This window comes from Fundulus heteroclitus, chromosome 9 (genome assembly GCF_011125445.2).
Source record: "Fundulus heteroclitus isolate FHET01 chromosome 9, MU-UCD_Fhet_4.1, whole genome shotgun sequence".
In the NCBI taxonomy this organism is placed as follows: Eukaryota; Metazoa; Chordata; class Actinopteri; order Cyprinodontiformes; family Fundulidae; genus Fundulus; species Fundulus heteroclitus.
In genome coordinates, this window is record NC_046369.1 from 38,383,699 (window position 1) to 38,410,776 (window position 27,078).

Consider the following 27,078-nt stretch of genomic DNA (forward strand, 5'->3'; position numbering starts at 1 on the left):
TGTTCAATGTACGTACATTGTGAGGATTTTCATAGACTTCCATTCATCTTCAAGCTATTTTATGGCCTAAACCTAACCCTAAACTTTACTGGGTTTAACCTTACCTAAAACTTACCTAAACCTAATTGAAATCTTAGTCCTAAACCGAACCCCTAGCGAAGTAAAAAAAATTAGGAAATTTTTTTTGGTCCTCACTTTACTAGTAAATTCAGCAAAAAATGTTCTCGCTCAGCTGCAAGTACAAGAACACACACACAAACCTATGCAGGCAGGGATGAGATGAAGTTTACTCAACCTCTGATAAATCCACACAAATGTTCTACTTATGATCTTTTCTTTCTAAATACATTTAAGTGATGTTCCATGCTTGAAGAAATTAAAACAAACAAAACTGCACAAGAACCTAATGGTCGATACCAATTTTAGTGGCTGCTACTTTATTTCAGATCACTTCAGCCTTGAGGTGGTTGTCTCAGCTTTCTAAAAGCTAAATTGTTATGGTCCTCTCACCCTCCTCCCAAATCTGGAAGAAGGGTGAGAGAAATGTACAAGCAGAGGAAGAATCTTGTAAAGAAGAATGGATAGAGTAAGAAAAGAAAAATTCAAAAAATAAGAGAAAAAGACAAAGCAAACAGATGAAAACAGAAAGGCAGAGGAGCCAAGGCCAAGAGTTTATAGATGAATGAGAGAGGGGAAAACGTAGAAAGAAGAGGTCTGGGAGTTCCTTGGCATCAATCTTCAATGCTCCACCACACTTTCATTACTTCTAGCTCAATGCAGATGAAGGCCCCGCTCACTAAAATGGAACAAAAGTTCAGCTCAGAACTGACCCCCTGTTACGAGCCCCACACAGTGCAGATAGCCTCACCTTACTCCTATCACAGCTGGGGAGAGGAAAAGCTTTTAATACCTTTGTCATTATTTTCTGAACATGTAGTCTGGCTTTGCAAGGAGCCACTGTTTTCCATTTTTCATATCTGCATATTAAAAAAGGGAACAATTCCTTCATAAAGTACTTTTCCTTATTTTATTTAAATACTGTATCCAATAAGTAATATGGTGGCATTATGTCATAATCATTTCCATTGGCATACGGTCAGGATCCAGCAGGCAGCTTCTAGCTGTCTGCTGCAGGGCTCCCCCCGCCCCCCGCTTGACAGGAGGACGTGGTGCGCACACCTGACTATGATTTTGCGCCACGGTGCTGTGTATTTAAGCGGAGGGTGGCCCGCTGATCATCGCCAGAGTGTTAACCTTGAGTGGTATGCCTCAGTGGCCACTGTCTCAGACAGCCTTGTGTTTCCTCGCACTAATCCTTGTTCCTGTGTTTCTCAGGTTGCCTCACGCCAGAATCCCTTTCCTAGTGAACTTGAGAATTCAGAAGACCCAAGTATGCCCTCTGTCTCTCTGCGGTCTGAGGTCCATTCCAGACACCCCCCAACTCCGAGGCTCCCTCGGTGGTCCCAAGTCGGGCTAAGGATTTACTCCGATCGTCCGGACCCCTCCAGCCAGCCGCCCAGCCGCTCTGCCCCTAAGTCAATAGTATTATTATTATTATTATTATTATTATTATTATTATTATTATTATTATTATTATTATTATTACTACTACTACTACTACTACTACTACTACTACTACTACTAATAATAATAATAATAATAATAATAATAATAATAATAATAATGATAATAGTAATAATAATAATTAAACATACATCAGTAGTAGAAGACAAATGCAGCATTTATGAGCAGGGTTCTACTTCATGGTATCTGTTAGCTTCAAACAGATTGACATATCTGTGCGCAGGCTATTTACCTCCTATTCATGAATTACTCTCATACCAACATGCTGGTTAGGCAGTCTAATTCTGTACATTTAGCATGATCAAGACAGACAGACAATCTATAAAAGTGGGGGAATATTTTTCCCAACTATTTAATTTGACATTACCTCCTCGGCTGCTTTAGTTATGGAATATGAAGCATGCTGTCAATCATGGATCTCTTTCCTTCCTGCAGCATTAAAGCACCAGCAGGGGTAAGGGAACCCAAAAAATATCAATGTTCCCTAATACATTAAAACATAAAAAAACAACCTTAGAGAAGCTATCTAAAGTATAGCGTTTTGCATTGTGAAGAAAACCTAAACATACTATACAGTAACCTCCATGGCATGATGTGTCTCACAGTGGTACTGTGAGATAATGCCAATAATGATGAAAGCTGCAGAGGCCAATCTCAATAGCACACTGCAATATAATGACATGACTGAGTGCATCCATGGAGACCCCATTGCATGTTGTGCTTGTAAGTTACAAACGAGGTACAGTTATTTTATTGTAAAAAGCCAGGGAGTCTTCTCTTGTGTATTGTGTAGAATTGTGAAAGTGCACTTATATTCTCTGAACCCCCTGATGTTTGTTTTTAAGGTCAAAGTCACCTCACTGTTGAAAAACAAGTAAAACTGTTGACTGACAGAGATGGAAATCGCTTCCAATCACACTTATGGGTAGGGTAGCTTCAATAAAAATGATGGTCCTACCTAGAATTAATTATTTATTTTCAATGGTCCCCAATAAACCATCATCTGACTGGTTTAAATCTCTAGACTCTGCCATTTCTAAATTTCTTTGGAAAGATAAACCCCCACGTATTAGCTTAAAGACAATACAGAAGACTATAGACAGGGGAGGATTAGATCTGCCTAACTTCCATAACTATTACTTAGCAAATAGGCTACAATACATCTCTAAATGGATAAAAAATAGTCTTTTAGATGAGCCTTGGTTAGATATAGAACAGGAAATGTGCAATAATATCATGATTTCAGATCTGCCGTTTATAAGCTCAAATATAAAACGGCATACATGCTTCAAAAATATCAACATTAGTTCTACTCTGACAGCATGGTGGGAGTTCCTCAAAATGACAAAGTCATCCCTTATCCCATGCAGTCGTACACCTATCTGGAATAACCCTGATATCCTACAAAATAATAAAATGATAAACTTTACATACTGGAAGAATAAAGGTATTAAATATCTGGAACATCTACTTGACGGAACCGAGTTCATCAATTTTGCTAAACTAAATATGCAATATGGCATTAGTAAAAATAAATTCTTGGAATATGAACAACTTAAATCTATAATTAAAAATAAATATAAGCATATTAATGGTGGTTTACAAGTCCCAACTAATATAATAGAGTTCTTAGATTTACCCCCCCCCCCCCCAAACTACTGTCTAAATCATACAGGACACTGACTAAAATAGATGATTCGATATCTCTTCCTATAATGAAGTGGGAAAAAGATTTATCAGGCACCTTTGAACAAAATTTCTGGGCTCAGACATGTCTAAGAACTTTCAAATTGACTAGAAATACCAACTTACAACTAATACAATACAAAATCCTTCACAGAGTACACTACACAGGACAAAGATTATTCAAGATGGGTCTGGCACAATCTAATATCTGCCCACACTGCATAGGCAATCATCCTGATAATTATTTTCATGCGTTATGGTTATGCACACCAGTCCAGAGGTTCTGGACACAGATATGTAAGGACTTATCAAAGTGCTTGAGCTGTAAAATTACACCATCCCCATCAGTTTGCCTGCTCGGTAATTTTGAGGAAAGTCCTCTGAAAAAATAAATAGTTTACATGGTTTTTACTGCTTTATGCATCGCAAAGAAAACTATCCTCATGAATTGGAAAAGTAAACAAAATCTCAGTATCAATCAGTATAGAGATCTTTTGTTGGATCATATTAATCTAGAGACAGCATCTGCTTCCACATCTGATTGGTTGACGTTCTGGTGGGCTTGTGTCCGGCCCCCTGTCCCGGTCCTGGTCCGTGTCGTCTTCCGGTGCGGGTTTCACCTGGGGGGTGGGGTTTGGGATGGCTCGTGCGGGCCGGCTGGCCAGGGTCCCCCCCTCTTATTATTATTATTATTATTATTATTATTATTATTATTATTATTTATTTATTTAGTTAGTTTAAGTAGGCTTGGTGGGTGGGCTGGGGGGGGTTGAGGTGTTGGTCCTGGTGGGTGGTTGGCTGGCGGGCCCTGTGTTGTGGGAGTTTTGGGTGGAATATTAAACAATAGTAACTGAGTTCCCATCTTTACTAAATGACGAGACGGTGGTATAACGTTCCAGCACTTTTATTGAGAAACAGAGCAGAGATTCACATAGTTGGAAAGTAATCGCACCCCACGGTTCCGCTGCAGTCTCTGTCTGCCCTGTCTCTGTCTGTGTCACTTTTCGGGCTTCCCCTAATACTGCACCGTGGCCTTCCCATGAGACAAAACAAAGACAGTCTATCGTAAACAATCAGTATCCCTCAGCAGCTGCAGCATTTGGCCTTGCAATCAGAAAACAGTGGATCTTATACACAGACATCAGGTCTCCAGGCCTCCTCTGTCCGAGTGGTGTGAGGCCATAGTGACTTCAGAATAATAATTCTTATAACATTCTGCGGCCTCTCCCTGGCCCCCGGGCTATGGTGGTGCCGCTGGCGAGGCCCCCTTCTCTGGGTGGGGCTTTCGGGGAGCAGGGGTGCCTATTGGAGTCAGTAGGGGAGCTGGCTCCCTGGGTTGGCTTCCCAGTCATTTGCTCCCCATCCCCGGACTCCTCCCTCTGCCTGCTCCATCACGCCGCCACACATGTAGGTCATGAGGGAGGGGGTGTTACTGGAGGTTGCCACTTTCTGGTGACGCTCCTCTCCCCAATTTTATCATGCATCTTAGACACTTTCACTTCAAACATTTTTCACATCGCACACTCATATAGGCCATGGTAGGGGGGGGGGGTGGGGGGAAGACGTCTGGGGGGGGGCTTATGTTGTGTGGGCCTCACCTCGGACGGCTCCCTTCACCTCCTCTCCCACTTAGACATTGAGGGTTCTGGGCAGTCACACGGAGGGGGTGCGCTGGCAACAGCTACCTTCCGGAAGGGGGGTGGGCTGTGCCGTGCATCCCCTTCGGCGCTCCCAGTTTTTAAACGCACTTGAGAACAACATGCAACAACACAACATTTGAGCAGGCGTAGGGAGGGTCGGGGTCTTCTGCACACCCCCGTTCTCCGATGGCGGCAAGGAGTCTGGGGCCTGGAGGAGGTGCGGGCCACTGTGTCCGGGGTCTTGGCGGGGGGCTGCGGTGTGCAGTCAGCGACTTGCCAGGTCTGGGGCTGATGCCTCTGCTCCCCCCAGGGGGCGGGGGGCAGGGATGGCAAGGGTAAGGTGGGGGGAGGGAGGGGGTTTATTAGGTATTTAGGGGGAGGGGGGGGCTCTGGCCGGGTGGCTCGTGCGGGTCGTGTTGGCCCGCCCTCTTGGGGGGGCCCGGTCCGGGGGGCGTCTGGTCTGGGGCCGGGGGTCGGGCACAAGCAGTCGTATAGTCGATTTGGGGTGACCCCCCCCCCCCTTTGGTCAGTGTTGGATGTGAGTGTTATGTGGGAATGTGTGTACAGCGTCTTTTTTTTTTTTTTTTTTTTTTTTTTTTTCTCTGTGTGTGGTGAGTGGGGCACAAGGGAGGGATGGGGTGAATGAGTTTTTTTTTTTTTTTCCAGGTATGGGTGTGGTCCGCTCCCTCTCCCAAGAACATCTCAAGTCTCCGCTAGGTGCGGAGCCCATCCCCCCACGTCCTGCCCTCCTCCACTTCGTTGGCGGGCGCCTTGGCCCCCTGGCGCATTGGTTGGCTTCGGGTTTGGGGCGGGTTCCCGGGCGTGCGCCGGCCCACTCCCTGCGGCCTCTTCGCGGGGCCTGGCCCCCCGGGGGACGGCCGGGGCCCTCGTCGCGTGGGGGGGGGGCGCCCCTGGGGCCTCTGGCCCTCAGGGCCCATGGCCGGGACCACTTCAGCGGGGCTAGCTGCCGGCGGAGCCCACGGGCTCGTCTCCGTGGCTCTTGAGGGCGTCGGCATTGCGGTGGCTGGGGGATTTCCTCGGGGTCGTCTCTGCCCCTTCCTTGGGGGGGGTTGCAGATATCCTGTGTCGGCCCCTCCTGGGCGACCTGCTTTAGGGACCCCTTTGGGAGTCCGGGGTTACGGGTCTCCTGACGCCTGCCTCTGTGCTCGGGGAAGGTGGGTCTTCGGTTCTCCACAATCACTATCAAGCTATTTCTGGATAATCTTCACCTAAACTAGTGCACTTTCACATCTCCCACAGGTGCTGGGTCCCAGGTATTAAGTGTTCACTTATATACAGTAATCTTATAATTTATTGATTTATTTATTTATGTTTTTTCACTTTCTTTTTTCAAATATCACATTACACATGTCAGCTTACATAATAATATATATGATTTAGCAATGGCATCTAGGTGTTATTCGAGTGTATCTGTTGCTTTATGTCTGTTGGTTGTGCTGTTCTTTTTGTGTCTCTTTCCAGGTGATGGAGCAGACAAAGAAGGTTTTATCATTCTCTCCCTTTTATCTCCTCTTTCTTTCACCTCTACTCTTTTTTTTCTTTTCTTTCACTTTTTGTTCTTCCTTTACTCTCCCATTGTCATGTCCATATAATTTGAAATTCTCCTTGCAGGAATCATAATAAAGCTATTTACAAGCATAAATCAAGTGGAGCACTATGGTGAAAGCTGTTTGCTCCACTTGTAAAAGCAAAATCTGTCGAGCTCTATCTGGCATTGAGATATCAATTCCTATTGCCATATTGCTAGACAGGACACTGGGAAAAAAAAAAAAAAAAACTGTTGACTGACAGGCAAAAAGTTAGATGTGGCTTCGTTCTTGTACATTTATTAATAAGGAATAAATATTAAATTAATTTAAACTTTTATGTGGTTTTGCATTGCAAGTGGCCACAATGTTTAAAAACTAATTATGTGACTGTAGAAAATGTAATCACTGTTGAGGGATAGTCACTTCACCCTTCCACGGTCAAAGATTTTCACCTGTGGTCATTGGGCGAGGTGGGGCGTGTCCTAGACAGCTCACCAGTCCTGCACACACACACACACACACACACACACACACACACACACACACACACACACACACACACACACACACACACACACACACACCGCCACCACCACCAGGGCATTTCAAAAAGGCCAATTAAACTAACATGCATATTTTTAAACTGTAGGAGGTAGCCAATGAACCAACGCATGCATTTGGGAGAACAAGCAAACTTGACACAGATTAGACTGGGCTGGGATTCCAGGCCAGGATCGTCTTGCTAACCACAGCTCTACTCTGCAGCCCTTAATATAATACAGCAAAGTAAAAATGAAACACCAAATAACAGGAAGGCTGAAAGAATGTATTTAAATGAACAGGATTAAAAATCTACACTTCTCTAAAAACCAACATCCACAATATTACAATTGGGGATTCTGTGCATTGCCATGGCTGCCAAGCACCAAATGGCAACGTTTATGACAGAATTGTTAAAACATTTTCAAAAATCTGTTTAGTGACCTTTTTGTAGAGTGCAAAAAAGCACACAGAGCTTTTCAATTTAGGCACCCACACTGTGTGATTCTAGTTATTAATTATTCCAAAAAAGGGAAAAGATGTTTTTTTATGCTCTACCAGACAAGAAGTAGATTTAACTCACATTTAACTAACATGAAATACATTCAGAGTGCTGCAAAATGAGGCCTTCTATAACCACAGCATCAACATCTGCATGTTGTCATGTAGGTTTGAGAGTCTGTTACAGGCTGCAGGGCCATCAGAGTAAAAACCTTTATTTTTATAGTCCTCATGAATTAAAGATGGCTTTCCCTGGGGTGTTGAAGGAAAGCAGGAGCTTTATGGATCCCTCTTTTTCTCCTCCGCATGAAATCTCTTGAATACCACAGGCCATGTCTCAGGATGTTAGACATGGAAAACAATAACAGGCAAACACTCTTATCTAGCTGTTTTATTTTCTATTCCTCCTTCTCAATACCAGTTTTCTTTATTGTTTTTTTCCCCCTCTGTTCCTACCCCTGCTCCCGTTCTTGCTACATTCTCCACTCTGGAGGTCCATTAAAACTGCATTACCCAGAAGCCAACAGGTTATGTACTCCATTACAGCTGAAGGTCAGGCTTTGTTGTTCTGTTATGGGAGGATTTTTGGAAAACAGAGTGCGCAGGGTGAAAAAATAAACACGTTTCTCAGAAAACATTAAATTGTACTCAGAATTTCTAACACCTACAATAGCACATGTTTTATTCAATACAAAACATTTTTATTTAGGCAGAGCCCAAACAAAATCTAAAAAATTACCTACAGTTGCACCTAAAATGTTTTAATCCCTGCTAAAAACTAGGATTATTGGCAAAATTCCAAATATGTTTACAATTAACAAATTACATAAAAATGGATTCATACAAAATATTTTAACTAATATTAAATCAATATTCAAAAATAATATTGCGTGGGTTCTCTCCGGATACTCTGGCTTCCTCCCACAGTCCAAAAACATGACTGTTAGGTTAATTGGTCTCTCTAAATTGTCCTTAGGTGTGAATGGTTGTTTGTCCTGTTTGTCTCTCTGTGTTGCCCTGCGACAGACTGGCGACCTGTCCAGGGTGAACCCCGCCTCTCGCCCAGTGAACGCTGGATATAGGCACCAGCAACCCCCGCGAACCCATGAGGGATTAAGCGGTTTGGAAAATGGATGGATGGATGGATGGATGGATTCATACAAAATATTTTAACTAATATTAAATCAATATTACAATTGTCCTAACTATATCCAACACTCAATCCTACATTCCATAATCAGTGCTGTCTCTAAATGATACAGCTCCCTGAATTGAATTCTTCATTAGTGCACACATAGAGCGGTGTGAAAAAGTGTTTTCTCCCTTCTTGATTTCTTTTTTTTTTGCATGTTTGTCACACTTAAAGTGGAGTAGGCTATTTTTCTGTAAATGTAAGTAAGAGACACCCAAGTCCATTTTTAAACTGCACATGCACAAGACCATTTTACCTGCTCTTCCACTTCTCAGAGTGATTGCGTGAAACAAACTCCCAAATACTCTTTGTTCTTAATTCTTTGTTCTGAGGCCTTCCTCTTTTTCTCATAAACATTTCAGACAGTTTACTTCTTGTGACTACAACAGAGCTACAATGAACGGCTAACACCAAAGAAGCTAACCGGATACATAAACACTAGAATGGTGAATGCACAGCCACCATGCAGAAACTAGCAAGGAATGAGCACACACATTGGCGTTACAGTGATAATAAATATATATGATAAACCCGCCAATTCTGATGTAATAATTGGGAGGTTTTTGAAATGGCTTGTTTTCCAGACTCTATCAAAACATTTACTTATAGCCAATGTCATGTTTGGTTTTAAGTGTTTTGCCCACATGCAGAATGCACTCGGTACACAGGTGGTGTTCTCTACGAGGATTTATTGATGAGTCCTGACAGCCAAAAAATTATTTTTTTTAGCAATAGAGGACTGTTTCTAGAAGCAGTAGAGACCCAAATGAATTATTATTATTTTTTTACAAAAAGCTAATTTTTCCAAATGGGTCACCTATTCAAAAATACTTTTAATATCAATTGTGCTTGGCAATAAACCTTTGTTGTTTATTGGAAACAGCTGCTAATTTATATATTTTAAAAAAAATTGCAGAGTAGTTGGAAAATTTTAGGTACAGTCCTATATCATTGTGCTGCTTGATGGAATTTCTGATTCTTTCATACTCCAAAATGACATCCCTGTATCTTTCACAAAAATTGTGTCGAAGATGGTGTTCTTTACATTCTGTTGTAGATCATGTGTTCCAAGTAAAGGTGACTCCATACTATTGTTGGATTTATATAACATTATCCTCTTTCTTCCATTATCATTTTCTTCTTTTTTCTTGTGGGAAGAAATTCATGCTACTGACCCAATAAAACATTACTTCTATTATCTTCCGTTTTTTTATACATTAAAGGTATAGTGGATGATCTTCATTTGGCTTCAAGTTCCGGGGGAATCATCTTATCTATTGGTTGTCCCACATATGAATCATTGTGACGCGCTTACCTAAAGCCAATGTGCGTGCACCTTCCTTGCTAGATTCCTCTTGCTGGCTGCGCATGTGCTCTTCTAGTATTTATGTATCCAGTGTGCTTTAGTTTCAATTATTCATTGTAGCTCCTCTGCTATCACTTTATATTTTGAAATTGACTGAGAGTTGTAAAAAGCAAACTGTCTTACAAGTTTATGAAAAGAAGAGGAAGGCCTCAGAAGACAGAATTAAGAATACAGTGTTTTTGGAAGAATTGACAAAGACTCCTGGATAGGTGTCAAAATGTTTTCAGAAAACCTGTGCAAAAGTCTGGTTGCCTCTGATTTAAGCCTTTTTACTGTTGCGATGACTTGGATAACTAAGAATTTGCACAGGCATTTGGGAGATTCTTTCAGGTGAACCCCTGAGAAGCAGAAGAGCAGGTAGGATGATGTTTTTGCATGAGTAGAAATTCAAAAAGTGACTTTCTTTCCTAGATTTCTGGAAAAATTGTCCACTATACCTTTAAGTTTTAATTTTATACGTATTTTATATTCAACAGTTTCATAAATTCACATGATGCCACCCCTCCCTGGGCTGCCACCTTACCGTGGTGGAGGGGTTTGAGTGTCCCACTGACCCAAGAGCTATGCTGTCAGGGGCTTTATGCCCTTAGTAGGGTCACCCAAGGCAGACAGGTCTTAGGTAAGGGACCAGACAAAGAGCAGCCCAAAACCCCCTTATGATGAGTACGATTAATGGACGTCGTGTTCCCTCACCCGGGCCCATGGAGCCTGGCTGGGCTCAGCCTGAAGGGGAAACATGGGCCCCCCTTCCAATAGGCTCACCCCCTGTCGGAGGGGCCAAAGGGGTCAGGTGCATTGTACAATGGGTGGCAGTCGATGGCGAGGACCTTGGCGTTCCGATCCTCGGCTGCAAAAGCTGGCTGTTGGGACGTGGAATGTCACTTCTCAGGTGGGCAAGGAGCCTGAGCTAGTGCGCGAGGTTGAGAGGTTCCGACTAGAGATAGTTGGACTCACCTCAACGCATAGCTCTGGCTCTGGAACCATTCTCCTTGAGAGGGGTTGGACATTTTTCCACTCTGGAGTTTCCCCTGGTGAGAGGCGCCGAGCTGGAGTGGGCATACTTGTTGCCCCTCATCTCAGGGCCTGTACGTTGGGGTTCACCCTGGTGAACGAGAGGGTGCCGTCCCTCCGCATACATGTGGGGGGACGGGTTCTGACTGTGGTTTGTGCGTATGCGCAAAACAGAAGCTTAGATTACCCACCATTTTTGGAGTGCCCCCTCATGGGGACTCCCTCGTTCTCCCTCGTTCAATGCTTACATGGGCAATGACAGTGAGACCTGGAGAGGTGTGGTTGGGAGGAATGGTCCACCTGATCTGAACTCAAGTGGTTTTCTGCTGTTGGACTTCTGTGCTTGTCATGGATTGTCCATCACGAACACCATGTTCAAGCATAAGGGTGTCCATATGTGCATAGTTCAATGATCGACTTTGTTGTCGTTTCATCTGACCTGCGGCCGCATGTCTTAGACACTCGGGTGAAGAGGGGGCGGAGCTCTACACCGACCACTACCTGGTGGTGAGCTGGCTCCTATGGTGGGGGAGGAAGCCGAGGCAAAAACTTGGGCGTGGGAAGAGTTCGGAAAGACCACGGAGAAAGACTTACGTACGGCTTCGAAGCGATTCTGGTCCACTATCCAGCATCTCAGGAGGGGGAAGCAGTGCAGTATCAACACTGTTTATAGTGGGGGTGGTGTGCTGCTGACCTCGACTCGGGACGTCGTGCGTCGGTGGGCAGAATACTATGAAGACCTCCTTAATCCAACCAACACGTCTTCCATTACGGAAGCAGAGCCTGAGGACTCTGGGTCGGGTTCTCCCATCTCTGGTGCTGAGGTCGACGAGGTTGTTAAAAACTCCTCGTTGGCAAAGCCCTGGGGGTGGATGAGATTCGCCCTGAGTACCTTAAGGATCTGGATGTTGTGGGGCTGTGTTGGTTAACGCGGCTCTGCAGCATTGCGTGGACATCGGGGGCAGTTCCCCTGGATTGACAAACTGGGGTGGTGGTCCCCTTATTTAAAAGGGGGGACTGGAGGGCGTGTTCCAACTACAGAGGAATCACACTCTTAAGCCTCCCTGGTAAGGTCTATTCTGGGGTTCTGGAAAGGAGGGTCTGTCGGACAGTTGAATCGCACATTCAGGAAGAGCAGTGTGGTTTTCATCCTGGCCATGGAACACTGGATCAGCTCTACCCCCTTAGCAGGATCCTGGAGGGTGCATGGGAGTTTGCCGAACCAGTTTACATGTGCTTTGTGGATCTGGATAAGGCATTCGACTGTGTCCCTCGAGGGGTCCTGTGGGGGGTACTCCGGGAGTATGGAGTACCGGACCCTTTAATAAGGGCTGTTAGGTCTTTCTGTATGACCAGTGTCCGAGTCTGGTCCGCATAACCGGCAGTAAGTCGGACTTTTTTCCGGTGAGAGTTGGACTCTGCCAAGGTTGCCCTTTGTCAACGATTCTGTTCATAACTTTTATGGACAGAATTTCTAGGTGCAGCCAAGGTGTGGAAGGATATCCGTTTTGGTGACCTTAGGATTGCGTCTCTGCTATTCGCGGATTACGTGGTTCTATTGGCTTCATCAGGGAGTGATTTACAGCTCTCACTAGAGCGATTCACAGCCGAGTGCAAAGCGGCTGGGATGAGAATCAGTGCCTCCAAATCTGAGACCATGGTCTTGAGCCGGAAAAGGGTAGTTTCTACCTTCATCTATGGTCATGAGCTTTAGTTCGTGACAGAAAGAACGAGATCCTGGATACAAGCAGCCGAAATGAGTTTTCTCCGTAGTGTGTCTGGGCTCTCCCTTAGAGATAGGGTGAGGAGCTCAGTCATCCGGGGAGGACTCAGAGTAGAGCCACTGCTCCTCAACGTCGAGAGGAGCCACTTGAGGTGGCTCGGACATCTGGTTAGGATGTCCCCTGGATGCCTGGTGAGGTGTTCCGGTCACATCCCACCGGGAGGAGGGCCAGGGGAGGACCCAGGACATGCTAGAGGGACTATGTTTCTCGGCTGGCCTGGGAACGCCTTGGAGTTTCCCTGGAGGAGCTGGTTCAAGTGGCCGGGGAGAGGGACGTCTGGACCTCCCTACTGAAACTGCTACCCCCGCGACCCGACCCCGGATAAGCGGAAGACGATGGATGGATGGATGGGTGGGTGGGTGGATGGATGGATGGATGGATGGATGGATGGATGGATGGATGGATGGATGGATGGATGGATGGATGGATGGATGGCACATGATGCAAGTTCTATCTGCTCTTCGGTGAAGCTCTGTGGTGATAACATCATGCCCAACATTTCTATTATGTATCTGCCTTATGTTTCAGTGGTCCTAAAGACTCTGGTTCAGGTGAATAATTATTATACTGTTCCAAACTGCCAGTGATTTTCTGGGCATATTGAAAGTTTCTGTGGCATGAATATTGCAATGCTGGGCTGCCATTTATACTGGCTGGATGTGTCAGGTTTACAGAACTGATGCTCCTCAGTACTTCTTAGATATAGTAGCAATGGCTCTGTATTAACATCTCTTTACATCATATTACGCAATGCAGACACTTCTTCTATGCTGATCAAGATTTGTTCACCTCTATACTCCAATTATTAACAATCAATGATACGTTCTTGTTATTTTATCCAGGTATGTGCATAGTAGGTCAGAATTTGTTAAGCCACCTGAAAGCTTCAGTCACAAATAAATATTTTTTTTCTCTTTTTGCTCTTATTTGAAAGTTTTCATACCAGTAGCGAAATCAAGGCAACCTTGCCAGCAAGATGAATTATCGCAAAACTTATGTGTTCAGAAACAAACGAGAATCCATCTTGTCCTGTTCGAGAAACATGGCAGTGCAGGAGGTGCATGCATAGCTGCAGCTATCACATCTGTTTGGTCAGAACCCGCAATTTTATCTTTACAAGAAGAACAACAAGAAGTGCCTTGACCAGAGTAACTTGTAGCACCTGTTGCTTACATTTTCATTTGATACCGTGATTGGCTAAAACCAAACTTTGGTAGGCGGATGCTAGGTGTTGCTTAGCCCAATCAGCTCGGAAAGGTTTGGCTGAATGTCGCCTCCCTGAATCGATTCCATGGGAGCAAGCCCAGATTGATGTGTAGAACTAAACTCAGAGGGCTACACATAATCAATCTGGCTTGCTTGGTGAAAATCAAAGTGTATAGCAAAGCAATTTATTATTAGAGAAAAGGTAATGAGTTTGATTAACTGGGTTTGCTTTAGGTCATTTTAGATTTATTTGGCATTAACTCTTCACTAAAAGCTTTAATTTTTATAGAACAACATATGAGGTTGTTTTTATGGCTTTTTTCTGTACTTTAATCCAAAAGAATTACTAATATGGCCAAATGTATGTAGTTTTTCAACTTTTACTTTTAAAAGACATATATTGAACTCAAATGGGTAATTTAGGTTTCAATTTTCAGAATTTCAAATAATAAATCAAATGTGTTTTTTGTTTTTATTTGGTCCTGTATAAACCAGACCAGATTTACAATGATAGTGGCTCTTGAGTAAGAGCCAGTTTTGGGGCCTTGCCCTCACACGTCTTTTATGAATTATACACATTTCAACAAGCCATCCAATTTTCTCTTTCTGTTACTGAAGGCAATTCTTTATTTCATAGAAAATGTACAAAAAGCATAGTAACTCAAAGGCCAAAACTAAACTTTTTTCTGCAGAAAGAGACCACCTGCTCCTTGAAACATTTGATAGGGACCACATTTGTCTCGTTCCATCAACATTTTTTTAATGCACATTTTGAAGTACCGCATTAGAAAAGGTGTCAGGGTTCTCTGTTTCCATGTTCTCTAACTCTACTTCACAGGTGGCTGCAGTTGAATGGGTGGGCGTGGCCCGCACCTGCAGCTCATCAAGGAACCCTCATCTCTGGCTTAAAAGGAGTGCACAGACACCTGGAAGACGCCAGAGTGTTACCCCGCCGTGGTATGCCTAGGCCCCAGATCTGTCTCCCGAGCTTCGTACCTGTGAGTTTTTGGAAACCCAGTTTTTGGACTAATCCTGTCTCCTGCCTTCTCCAGTTTTGTTGTGTTTTGGACTTACTCACCTGTGTTGACTCCGTGCTCTGAGGACCAGTTGTCTGAATCCCTGCCCCTCAGATTTTGCTCTGGCATCTCCACTCACACTCCCTTGGTGGTACCAAGCCGGGCGTGAGAACCCCCTTCCTGGATTCACCTGGTTTGCCAGTCACACTCCGGTTCTTCCAGCTGCTCCTCCTGCCTGCCACCGCATTGGTGCTGTTCGGGCCCCCCGCCTGCATTACATCTGCTAGCCCTCCTGTCAGTCAGCCACCACCTTCCATCAGAGAGTTACGGTCACAGAGTTCCCTTTTCACTCATCCCCCCGGACAGGTCTTCCCATCCAAACGGTAAGCGGCGCCACTCCTGGAACATTTCCCCCTGGTTCGATCCTCTGTAGACATATCCTCTTACTTCCCGCAGTCGTTCCAGCTCTGACGTTCAGACCTCGCCTGTTGCACACAGCGTGTGCTTTCCCCTCTGTTGAGCCTTTAAATAAACAACTTAAAACTGTTCCTGCATCTGTCTGTGTCTGCATGTGGGCCAAACACTTAAAAACCATGACAGAAGATTGATGGAAATGGCAAAATTCTAAATAACTCACTAAATTTCCCAAAAATGTTTTTACGCTCACTTGTAGTTTTTTTTTTACTTTTTTGAAAAAATTATGGAAACACATTTGTCCAATCAGTTCTGATGTAGCAAACGTTTTCCTCACATGACTAAACAGCTGTTCCTGCTGCTGCCGTCTTCACGTTTTACTGGTGAAGCTGGTGCCCTCGAAAACAGGGATCAAAGCAACAACATGTATGTGTGGACTGATGAAGAGACACGAGTATTTTGAAGTCTTATTTGTAAAAAAAAAAAAGAAAACTCGGCACATTCATTGAAGCTTTGTTCCATTACATGTTTGTGGTCCGTGCTAATTAGCAACATCTACTTCCTGTTTATTACATGTAACGTCAATGTATGACAACGTTACACTGTCTGTCTCATGGTTGATTTGCTACGAACCAGTAAATGGAAACAAGTCTGATGCACATTTTCTGTTTTTATATTTCAAAAGTTCGCTCAAAATTCGCATGAGAATTGGATGGAAACACAGCAATTGAAGGATTGGATGAGTACAGTTGGCATTATCATCCCCCCACACTTGTCATCTTCCACCATATTGCAAAAAATACTACCCACAAGCCTAGCATCTATACTAGTAGATATGATGCTATAAAATCATGATGCATGAATTCAGTGGTTTAAAAAATTATCAGCAGTATATTCAAAATGCATGTAAATTTACAACTCTTTTCCTTTTTTGGATTACTATGTTTTAGTCAGATTTATTTCCAACTTGGGTAGCCATTTAATGGTATATTCAAAACACAATACATTGCCTCCCCTTTGAATACTTTAATTGTGAAACAACCTCTCCCCTTAGGGTTAAAAGGTACCAATAAAACATTACACTTTGGATACATATACTTGCAGACATGGACATTTTTGCCCAACTGTTGTATAACTCACATCTGCCATTAGCCCCTTCTATTTCCAATCCTTTTATCTGACAACATCACACATAGCCTCCAGGAAATCCACACTTGCATACACTCACATGCATTGAGTGGAGTAAACACCTCCATCTTCCCATCCCTCCAACCCTAAACACCTCCCCTGTTTGATCTCCCAGTCAGCCTCATGCTTAATCCTCACATGTCCCAAAGCTTCAACCAAATGAAATGCAAATAGCCCGGCCTAACCTGGGGCGTCATTTATCTAAATTAGTGTGTGGAGTGTTGATTCTCATGGGGCACCCATATGCTTGTGTAGTTAGCATCATTAGCTTCATTAGACCTTGTCAGGCCATTAATTAAACATCAAGCCTATCAGTTAGCTGAAAGATCCCATCTACTGCCAACTTTGGTGGGCAGGAGAGAAAATGAAGCAAGTTTTTGTACTTGTAGATTGCTAGATGAATATTGCTTTTGGCATTTTTGGGAAATGTATTATTAAGTTAAAAAGGAGAAGTCCTTCATGACATGAACTAGTGATTATTAAATGTAAAATGCAACCTTATAAAACAATTAAAGAAATCACTATGCTTGGTTTACTGCTTTATCAGCGGTTTACACTTATAAGCAAAAAGGTATTACCATCGACTGTTAAAGGGAGTATGCAACTAATTTGATTAAAATGCATTGCTCTGTAAGAGAAAATTTCCACTTAAAGGTATACTATGCAACCGGGGTTGATTTTCCAGCGAGGCTCCCCCCAGAGGGCGAATGTAAAAGTGCACTGTCGTAAAGATGCTCAGCTGTTCTGGTTTCTCCGTCAAGCCAGGCGCGGTTGTTTAGAGCTTAGCAGACAGGCGAATGTAACGAAACGGCAGTACAAACAATGACTAACACAGTGAAGGTATGAACATCCTCGCCAGTTTTATTATTATTATTATTATTTATTTTTTTATGTTGACGAGACGCTACCGCCACCGCCTCGCCAAACCGCAGCCGCCGCCGCCGCCGCCTCGCCGCGGTAGCGACTCGCCAACATAAAAAAAAATAGATAAATAATAATAATAATAATAATAATACTCGATATGCTTGCATGTTTATTTGACGTTAACACGCGGTTCTTTGTTGTTGCTTTCGCGCGTGCATATAGTGAATGGCAGGGCAAAAACACATGGAGTTTTCGCCGTAAAGTGAGACTTCTGTGTGTGCGGGCCGTGAGCTCTTGCAATTGCAAGTGCGGTATTTCCCCCACAGACCCCCAGGGCGGCTGAGAAAACCTTTGTTCGACCTGAAATAACTAATTTAATCATCCAAAAGGTATGGAACACATTAATTAACTGAAAAATGTTGCATAGTATGCCTTTAAACGCTCAAATGTTTTTTTGTCTAGTGGTTGACACCTGCTAAAACTTTTTTGCCTTTTTTCCAACCAAAGACCTTGGCCAGAGTCTGGGAGGCAGGCTTGGGTCATACACAGGTGGTCAAAGCTGAGAAGAGATGACAAATCCAGGGGCTTGGCAAGGCTCATGGTTTTAGTAACAGTCCAGGTCGTGGTCTGACAAAAAAATCTATTTCAGTCTATGCTGGTTCTCTTTCAGACTGTTTTCCATGGGTTTTTCGGGAACCTGGTTGAATTCTCAGAATTCAGAATTTTATACGAACAGCATCCATCCATTCATCCATGCATTTTCTTACACGTCTATCCCTTGTGGGGTCGCGAGGGGTGCTGGTGTCTATCGCCAGCTGTCAGTGGGCGAGAGGCGGGGTACACCCTGGACATGTCGCCAGTCTATTGCAGGGCAACACAGAGACAGACAGGACAACAACCATTCTCGCACACACTCACACCCAAGTAAACCTACCAAACAACAAATTTTAATATAATAAAAAAAAAAAAAAAAAAAAAAAAAACTGTAAAACTGACGTACATGCCTTAGCAGTATTTAACAATATTCAGCTCTGTATGGCATCTCAAAGTGAAGAGTTGGCTTGTAGTAAGGTTGAATTTTAGTTACGCCATTCATGGTTTACAACAAAACATTAAAATTAATTCAATGACTGACTGTGACATCTTCTTTCACCCTTAAAGGGGGGAAATATATTGTGTGTTTGGTAAGTTTGATTGATTTCCAGTCATTTTTTTTTAACCCCGAGGTCAGTCTCTAAGATACCACTTAGGGTTTCTGCAACAGTCCTACGGCAGCTTAAGTGTGTGTGTGTGTGTGTGTGTGTGTGTGTGTGTGTGTGTGTGTGTGTGTGTGTGTGTGTGTTGCTAGAGTTTCAGTTGAGAGCTGGAAAAGTGAACCACAAAGTTGATTTTGACATCTTATTAGAACAGACTGGGGACTGATACAACGTGTTGCTAAAATTCAACAACTCCGCTTTAGTGTTAGCAGGGCAAATAAACCTACAGTGAGGAGACTGACACAGATTCCTAAAAGATAATTGGATTTTGATAGTTTGACTAACTTTGTTACTCCTACAGTCTTAAAGTTTAGGATTGCGTTGTTCTTTGCATCCACATGCATTTATAGAATGTTATCTGTTTTCATCTGTTCATACTCACATGGAAAAGCCTGATTTCGCAGCTAGCTGTAATACCTGACAGCCTACTCTAAGGGGAAAATAAGCTGCCTTGAATGGTCTGGAAGAATCCCATATTGACTCTCAGTGCAGTATTTAGGCCAGGGGGCAGACAGGTGTCTAACTGAGAGAGCCAAAATTGTTATAAGCAAGCAACATAGCCATGGCTTTGGCTCAACTGATACCCTGTACTTTGATATTAGTCAACACTGTTCTGCACATGGATTATCATGGGTAACATGGAAAATTGGCATTTTCGGTATAAACCTGCTGTTAAAATCTCTTGACAATGGCAGGTTAAAGGCAACTATACAAGCCACACATTGAGTTCAAGTGAAAACCAGTCCTGTATTCACTCATGAACATTTAGATTCAGTCATCATAGAAAAAGTTTTTGGTAAAACGCTAAGACCTGTTCAGAGGTGGGTAGAGTAGCCAGAAATTTAGTCAAGTACGAGTAGCACTAGTTCAACATATTTTTACTCAAGTCAAAATAAAAAGTAACCAACCAAGAAATTACTCAAGTAAGAATAAAGAAGTATTTGGTAAGAAGGCTCCTCAAATACTGAGTAAATATTTATAACCGATTTAATATTCAAAAATTATGTAATTGGTCAGGAAAAAATATTAAATGATGTACAAATTCTGGTATTTTAAAAACTAATTGAAAAATGTACAAACAAAAACAAATTCAGGCAGAAGAAACACTTTTCTTAACAATGTTTTCAACCAAAAACCCATGAAACCAAGCAGTTTAAGTATACAGTAAGTTAGGACAGTGCAAAGTACTTTCAATAACAATATCTACTGTTTACTGTGGTTCCTTGACCTGTAAATGGCTGGGTGAGCTCAGCAGAAACAAAGCTTGTGTACAAACAAGAAGTCTCACCTTAATATAAACTGTAGGCATGTCTCTTTGGTGTATGTTTGATTGAAACAAGTTTGTGCTTTATTCAGTAAAGTTGCTCACGGTAGATAGAATAGCCAAATATTTTACTCAAGTCAAAGTAGCGATGGTTCTTCCTAATATGTATTCAAATAAAAAGTAAGAACTACAGTGCAGTAAAACTACTCCCAGAAGTGTATTTTGTTCAAAAACGTACTTAAGTAAATGTAACCGAGTAAATGTAACTAGTTACTACCCACCTGTGCACCTGTTAAATAAATGAAGTATGTGTTGTTCGTAATGCATAATGTTACAGGTGCTGTGCGAAAGCATTTGCCCCCTCACAAATGTATTCTGTTTTTGCTTTGCCACAATTAAATGTTTTAAGAGTAATAACATCAAACAAGGTTGACCTGAGTAAGTACTTGAGAAGATTTCATACATTAATGAAAAAGCAACTCAAACAAACCCTCCTCTAAAACAAAAGCAGAGTAGTTGCCTCCCAAACCTAAAAACTGCTTGTTCCACTCTTGGCAGCAACAAATACCTTTAAGCATTTAAATGAACTGGCAATAAAATCATTAAAGTCACTGGAGAGTGCACTCTTCTTTGCAGAACTGTTCAGAATCAGCCACTGTGTTAGCATAGGACCTAAATTTTTTGACAGGTGGTACTATTATTGTATACAGGTGGTACTATTATTGTATATCCAGCATTTTTTCAGATATGTATAAAAAGCCTGTACTGTATAAAAAAGCCTGAGTGTTTAGGTACAATTTAGTTAAAATTGGAATGATTATATGAATCTGTAAATCCTGGTGATTTAGACTTAGTCAGACTTAGACAGATTTGATGGACATTCAACTGCATATTTATAATGTACATTTGAACAACATTTAGTTGCAAGCAACCAAATAAAAACAGAAGATAAGAGATAAATATTATAAATATGTAATTTGTCAGGAATGTAGCACCAAACCAAAAAAATAAATTTTCTATGTACAGAAATATTATGTGTACGACAATATGAAAAGTGCAAGCATATGTAGCAGCATGATGTATTACAACAACGAACAGACCATGTGCTGGTTCAGATAATACAGTTACTCAGTGCCATAAAGTTCACAGCGTCCATGTAAAGTGACTAGCTTTGTATGTTTGGGCAGGTAAATATTGGGAGTTCATCAGTCTTATGACGTGGAATGAAGCTGTTGTGGAATCTGTTTTTTTCTGGTTGGAAGCTGATGAACCTCTTGCAAGAGGGCAGCAGGGTGAAAGAGCAGGGTGAAAGACCCCTCCCACCCCCATCCATGATGGGGGTGGGAGGGGTCTTTTATGGTTGTCTGAACCCTGTTCAGGCACTGTCTTCGAGCACTGGATTGAGGGAAGTGCTGTTCTGATGATTCTCTCCACTGTCCTCACCAACCCCTCTACACGTTTACAGTCTGAGGCATTGCAGGCCCCAAACCAGACAGAGATGCTGCTGGTCAATGTGCTCTCTGCTGTCCCTCTGTAGAAAGTGGTGAGGATGAGAGCAGGAGGTTTGCTCTTCTTATCTGATGCAGAAAGTGCATATGCTGTTGTGCCCTCTTCACAAGAACAATGGTGTGGAATATGCTGGTGAAGATTATCAGTCATCCAGGTCATGGTCATTCCAAAAAAGTTAAAAAACAAAAAAACTGGACTTTTTTTTCGCAGTTTAAAGACTTCCTCAAAATATCTGGACCCTAACCACTCCACATTGCAGAGCCGTGGACCAGTTTTGGTTTAATTTGCAGGCCAACAATGACCTTAATGACTCCCCATTACTAAGGGGTGGACCTGTTTCAGTGCCATTTGCATGTTATCTAAGCCATTACAAGGACTTTGTTGGGCAGTACTATAAAGCTTGCAACTCCATACTACTCCAGACATTTTGAGAAAGCGTTCTGGATAGGAAGCGAAATGTCTTCAAACTTCGAAAAAAAAAAGTCCAGTTGTTTTGTTTTTTTACTTTTTTGGAGTGGTGTGGAAGGATGAGGTCAAAGTGTCAGTTATCTGCACCTCCGGGAATTTGATGTTGCTGACTCGTTCTACAGTGGCCTCATTGATGAGCAGGGGTGTGTGACTTGGCTGATTTTGCCTGAAGTCAACAACAATCTCTTGCGTTTGGTTGACATTAAGGATCAGATTGTTTTTGTCACACCAATCCACCAGTTGTTTCCCCTACTCTCTGTAGGCCAATTAGTGGTGAGTTTCATCAGGTACAACAACAGTCATTTTACCCGCATACTTATTGATGTCTCATACTAAAGCTGGCGTGGCGGTCCGGGTCATCAGAGTAAAGATCAGTTGCTTCAGTACACAGCCCTGGAGAGAGCCAGTGCTGAGGGAGATGATGCTAGAGATGTTTTTGCCAACCTGAACAGACTGAAGTCTGTCTGTGAGGAAATCCAGCAGCCAGTTACACAGGTAAGTGTTCATTCCAAGGTGCACCAGTTTGCTCTCTATGTGCTGGGGAATTATTGTGTTGAATGCTGAGCTGAAGTCCAGAAACAGCATACACACGTGGGTGTTGTTCTTCTTCAGATGTTCCAGGCTCAGATAGTGTGCAGAGGAGATGGCATTCCCTGTGGAGCGATTGGAGCAGTAAGCAAACCAGAGATGATCGAAAGACAGAAGGAGTTTGGAGATGATGTGGCTCTGGCTGATCTGAGTGCATTTCTGTCCCCACACTTGAACCCTGCATTTCGTGTCCTCAGCATTATGTAGACTTCATTGGTCATTCAGGGTTTCTCATTTGCCTGTGTGGTGACGATCTGGATGATTGCAGTCATAGATTCAACGTATTCCTCTACACTGGTGTGTGTTGGTTTTCAGCTGCAGTCTCCCTGAACATGTCCCAGTCCATGCATTCAAAACAGTCCTGTAATGCTTTCCTCTGATAAGCGAGGGCCTGTATGCAGAAATGAGCATAATAGATTGATGGTCTGTTGAGTGAAGGTGGGGGTGGGGAGCTACCTTGAATGCTGCCTTAATGTTTATGTACATTGTCTCTAGTGTATTTCAGCCCTGTGTTGAAAAGTTCACATGCTGAAGGAAATGGAGGACAACTGTCTTTTTGTTGGCCTTATTAAAATCTCTAGTAACAAGAGCCCCTTTTACACCAGCTTTATTTGTCCTGGCTTTACTCGGCTCTGCCCACTTCGCAAGCATTTCAAATGCATTTTTTCCATCCTTGGGCTGGGTTTTTTCAGCTAGGCCAGTCAGACTGGAATAGACCCGAGATTAGACGTAAACAGACTGGAGTCCACTGATTGGCCAAGGGTGAGGAGAAACAAGTTTTTCTTTCCAGGTAAGCTAAACTAAAGAGCAACCATTTACAAAACATAAACCATGCCTCAAGGAAACAAAATAAAATAAAAAGGATGCTTTTTATACGCAGATGGATGTGCTGTATTTAATACCCTAAATCAGATCTGTGGATTTAGTGAAGCTTTTTCTTATTTACATACACTGAAAGCTATTAGATTTAGTCTCTAAAGAGTGTTTGGTTAAAAAAAAGTTTTACAGCCCCTGTAAAGCTGAGCACTCCTCTGCCAAATAATTCCCAGCCGAATCAGCACAGTGCATGAGTCCAATATCCAAACTCTGTAAATGACTTCCCCATAAAGCCCTGTTTCACCATGAGGCAAACTTTGGAGTAGACCAGACAGTCTCATCTCGCCTCTCAGCTTCTGTCACCCCCTCATAACTGTGCAGGCAGAGGGAAGCTACGCCTTTTGATCCAGATATTTATCCCAGTGGATTATTTTATGCTTAAAAATATTCCAGACATTCTTGCATATATAGTAATACAAACAGTCTATGTATTTTTTGTTGTTATTTATATTGATTTACTACTATTTTAATTCTTTACCATTTCTTGAAGATTTATTTAAAGTGCTAATGTCAAACAGTAATGCTTAATAGTGGCAGAGCGTACAACACTGACAGTTGCAGGTGGGTCTAAAACCACCCCCAGGAGGCGTTCACTATCCCTCGGGCCTGACAGGGTCTCTCGAAAGCCAACACCAGTAGAATAGAGCAGAGCCCGGTCCGGAACTAGAAGATATAGTTGGTTTATGTTTAATGTCCAATGTTCTCAGGAGCCATTGCACCCATTGCCAAGCAGCACGCCACCTCTATAGATTTCTATAATACCTGTAAAATAAACTTAAATAGATACTGAATTTATTTCTGCAAACATTTTAATTGAATGTATATTAGGGGAAAGAAGATGACCTTTAATAAGTTTGAATCTCCAGAAGTAATTTAAGAAAAATTCTTAAGCATGTGTTTGGATTTGTCCCATACATGGAAGAACAGAAATTTGATCTGGTGCCCCAAGTTTAGCAGTTGCTAAAGTGTTCTGTGTAGTTGTGCAAACTGGTCCATTAAACATTCATTAAAGGCTAGTTCACATGGCAGGATTTGGCATTATTCTTCCTGGTCGTTCATGTTTATTTACTCTGAACTCACGTTTGATCTTGAGAGGATTCACAAGATTTCCCATCTGACATCTGAATGATCTTTAGTGAAATCTGTTCGTGTGTGGTGTGCTGTACTTGTCGAACACTACACACTGTAAGACCAAACCTCTTTTATCTAGCAGTTTTTATCGTTACGTGTGGTGTCTATCAGGCTTTGAAAATTGGCTGACTGTTTTAAAATCCTGCCATGTGAACCAGCCTTAATGCACAGGTTTTGTTTTGTAAAACAAGCTCTATCCAGGTGTTGCTTCAGAAAGATGCACATTTCTGTGCTGATCTAAAGCAATCCTTCTACAGTGTGTGATACTGTAGCTCCATAGAAACACTGGTACATTTTATAGATTTGCTAAATATATTATATAAAGCCTGTGATAGACTGGCGACCTGCCCAGGGTGTATCCCGCCTTTTGCCCATCAGCAGCTGGAGATAGGCACCAGCACCCCTCGCCACCCCAACAGCGATAGACGTGATAGAAAGTGGATGGATGGATATTACATAAAGCTAATATACGTCCATTCTTTGCACCTTTGTGTTTCCTTTGATGTTGTTTTCAAATTTACTGTGATCACTCGAATGTCAATCAACATCTTAAATCCCCTGAGGAACGCCCACATCTTTATAAACGACAGCAGCATAAAATCAGAAAGAAAAATAAGGATGTTATCCTCACCTAGTCTGAATTATGATTAACTTTTGCTTTCTTTGTAAGTCACACCTTCTCTGAAGTCCTCTGTCTAGAACAGCACAATTAGCTCTAAATACAGCTTGGATTATGCGGCTGAAGGGTGATCTACATCCCTCATAATCACCTATCATCATCATCATCACTGCACACCCACACACAGACACACACATGCTGAAATATTGTCAATTTATTTAAAAATGAGTAGCCGCCTCACCAACAACTCTGATCTACGTATATGCTAATGATGACATGCTTTCCCTTAATGTAAAGTGATATACACACAGGTTGAGACTCATTTACAAGCCCCTGTTTGGTTCCTACTTATTCACTAACTTTTGTTTGGAGAACTGAAAGCCATTACACCCCGTGCTCCAATGACATTTTAGATTTCTCTGCACCTCATCTTTAAACTGAAACGGGAGATAAAGCTTTCAGGTTTTCTGCCCCCTCTGCTTGGATAGCCCTCCGATCTGAACTGAAATGCTCCGAACTGGTTTTCACTGAAAGCCTTCCACTCTTTCTTAGGAAACCATCAATACAAAACCTTCAAACAGGGTCTGTTTTTTTAAATCTTAAATTGTTGCTGTCTTATAATATTATTTTGTTACTATAACAATAACATCACATTTTGTTTGTTTGCAAAAAGGCACATACTGCATAACTACGTATCTTTTAGATAGGTGATAATGTGTGTGTGACTCTAAGCTATTTCATATGTTAATGTTTACGTATATGCAGCTTGGGTACTTTCTAATCTAACTGAACTATGAGGTTGTAGGGAGAGATACAATTAATTTCAAAAGACAAACTATAACACCACTTGCTTATTTTCTTCAGTGGCCCAAACAACATGTAATTTCACAAAAAGTGTAAAACACTAAAAGATAACATACAATAGTGACGACAGGGAAAAAACTGTTCTCCCTTACTCCATTATCACAGAAACAGAAGCACAGTAAAATCTACAATATTCCTAACTAAGCTACTAACACATCAACAAATTTTAAAACAATAGTTTATTGAGTATGACAAAAACCATCTGGAGTTAAATTTTTACTACACACCATTTAAACTTTCGTCTTCTCAGTATAAAACCATTTGAATATTACACAAAAGATTTTTAAAAAGATTTTGTAGAAAAGATTATCCTGATTTTAGTCTAAATAACATGCAATCGTAAAGTATTGACACCCATTTTTTAGAGGATGAGTTTTTTTTAAACCGTAATCTAGTGATTTTTCAGAAAAAACTATTGTGAATCTATCAGTAACCCCTAAGACTCTCTTCGAGCAGTCAACCTAGAGTATCTTATCTGTTCTGCCAAAGGTTGGACAAACATTTTCAAACGTGAATGTGTCTTTATAAAGAGAGGGGGGAATCAATCCATGGTCTGAGTCTGTATTTGGTGGCTATATTACAATGATGATGGTGACAGATTGTTCTAATTTAGTGGAAAGTTCCAGTTATAACTGCTACAGACATTTTCCATTCCATGTAACCACATAAGAAAACATAGAGGCTTGTAGTGTAATACTTTATAAAATAACATAACATAGACTGTGTGGATTTTGTACCCAGCAAGGAGTAAAAAAGTGGGCTGCCACTGTGCAAGCGTAAACATTAACCTGGTTACTCAGAGTTACACTCCTCGCTGCCACCTTTTCTTAAGGAGATATTTTGTTGCCTTTGTTACGTGAAGCACCCATCATGGTTATCACAGTTATTTCCATTTATAACAGTATATTAGGGTATAATCAACAGCAGTTTGCCAACAGTGAACATGGACAATTCTATATGT

The 27,078-nt window shown here is 42.2% G+C and overlaps 1 protein-coding gene across 1 annotated transcript in view; it reads right to left on the reverse strand.

The window, feature by feature from the left end:
- LOC118564256 (inactive N-acetylated-alpha-linked acidic dipeptidase-like protein 2) overlaps window positions 1-27,078 on the reverse strand; it is a 194,228-nt gene that overhangs the window by 107,250 nt on the left and 59,900 nt on the right. The window lies entirely within an intron of this gene.